Below are 2,500 nucleotides of genomic sequence, written 5' to 3' on the forward strand. Positions count from 1 at the left end.
TAAAAAATATATTCGTTTTTCTTCTTCAAAAATAATTGTCCATAAATTGTTTCACTTTTTGTCAAATTACATCCCCAAAGCCTTTTTCTTTCAAAAGATATCAAAATTCAAAAGCTAAAAAAATAATTTTTGTTAGGTCACACAAAAAATAATCTTATGTTGATATCGCGTGAAATCACCTTCGAAAAATTAAATTTATCGCCATGTAAATCTCATGAAGAACGAACCCGAGCATTTTTTTTTTTCACAACAAAGTACTTATACCTGAACACGGACAATATTTTAGCCTACGTTACTAAATTTCCTTTAAAATAAATATCTGATTTTCCATTATTCTTTAAATATGCATAATAATATAAAAGTTACTATGGATTATATTCAATGACTTAGGCTTCTACTAATGGAAATAAATACTCGGGTTTGAATTATCTTCATAATTAGATAAAACCGATAAATTAATTTTTCTCAAAGGTGACTTCACAACAGATCTTAACTTCCTGTACTGTTTGTCAATAAGGTTTTTGATCTATGTTTTCCACTTAAGGATTGTTGTAATAAACTATTAAATCAATCTTATAATTTATTTTTATATATTATCTATTTAATGACGTACTTTTATTGTGTAAGATAATATGTGCCTGTTTCGGATTAAGCGGCTTTAAAAAGAGATATGGCTTTCATATTTGACATGTGCATTACCTGTGACAAGATAATTCCGAGCATGCTATGAATTCTTACCCCTTGACCTTCACGATTGACCTTATTTTTTAAAAAGAAAATCAACTTTAATGAAAACATGTACACATATATGACATATGATAGGGAGTTCATATAAGACACAATATGTCATAAAAAAAAATCTCACCCACAAAGTCGCCGAAAGCGGGGGACCACAATTCTTTGAATTTGCTTGTTTTTAAAAAGGGGAGAAAAAACAAAATTCAAATTATCTGAGGAATAATACACAGTTATTAATTGTGTATGAGGGCAACATCTGATTTATTGGCCCTAAAGTTGAAAATGTTGGCCTGAGGCCTCGGGCAACATTTTCACCTTCACAGGTCCAACAAATCATAATTATGTTGCCCAAATCCCAATCTATAACTGTTTTCTTATACCCTTCAGTGCTTACTTTTGATTTAATCAATATATACTTTATCATCAATTACTTTCTATGGAAAATTATTGCTTAATCAGTAAATATAAAACAATACCTGAGAAAGAAAATAAATATTTTCATTTTATCACAGCAAGAAATCTGTGAGCCAATGCTCACTATTAATACCCCCGCTCTGATGTGAATATACACTATCACGTGAAAATACACACAACTTCAATTACGGGAAGATACACAGAAAAATGAAGTTAACATCAGATTCGTATAAAAATTAATCCCACCATAAGACATGCCTCAACAAAGATGGTGTTAATTTTCAGGCATCTGCAATGAGTAGCTGCTGAGAAAACTGCAACGAAATGCTATGTATGAAACGGAAAGACGCACAGAAGTTGACATCGGATTTGAACAAAAATGTATACCACCGTTTGGCATGCCTCAGAGAATATTATATTAAAATTTCATACGTCTGTGATGAGTACTTGCGGAGAAAATTGCGACGAAAATGTTACGGACAGACACACGGACGGACAGCTAGACAGACGGACGGACGGACACTTAAGGGTAAAATAGTATACCCCCTCTCCTCTGGAGGGGGGGTCTAAATTTTTTCACAAAACATACTCTACACTTCTTCCTTCCCTTGCTGGTAGCAACATTTCTTTCAGGTCTTAACTTTCCGTGTTGCCGATATTGAACAATGATTTATTACTTGTGACGTAGCAGTGACGTTGCAGTCTAACAATTCTTATGTTGGACCGGCAGGCCAGTCAACAGTGAAAATGTTAGACCAATGTAATAAGCATTTCTTAGACTTTTTATTTGTAATAAATAAATTACATAGGAAGCTATTTATACACCCGATCCTTACACTTATCACCTTTTACTAAAAGAAAATTATCTTCGGATTGACACTGCTAGTACAAGACCGTGGAATTCCGTCCTTCCGTACGGATTGATAAAATACTGATAGAAAAAGAACACAGTGATAATCTATGAAAATCATAGACAATATGATAAATCCTTTTACTATCAGATATTTATCTACCGGCAATTAATATTTTAGCTGTAAACGAAAATCATTTCTTATTTTTTTTTTTTAAAGGAAAAATACTTTTTGCTTTCTGTATAATCATGCAAACATCTTACCTGAAACACATTCCGAATTTCCTCAGTCACATGCAGAAAATTGAGATGTTAACTTAAAAAAAAAACAAAATAAGTATAAAATAACTGTTATGGTATACACCATAATTGTCATGCTTGCTGCCCTCTCCCGGCCAACTGAATAAAAACAGTCCTACTCAAAACTTTGTTTTTGAGTTTGTTTTCAAGACATTATTTTAATCCCCCCTTTTATTCCTCTTCAGTCTCACGAAAACT

This window comes from Saccostrea cucullata, unplaced genomic scaffold (assembly GCF_032062105.1).
Source record: "Saccostrea cucullata isolate Sc308-1 unplaced genomic scaffold, CSIRO_AGI_Scuc_v1 ctg1110, whole genome shotgun sequence".
Classification (NCBI taxonomy): domain Eukaryota; kingdom Metazoa; phylum Mollusca; class Bivalvia; order Ostreida; family Ostreidae; genus Saccostrea; species Saccostrea cuccullata.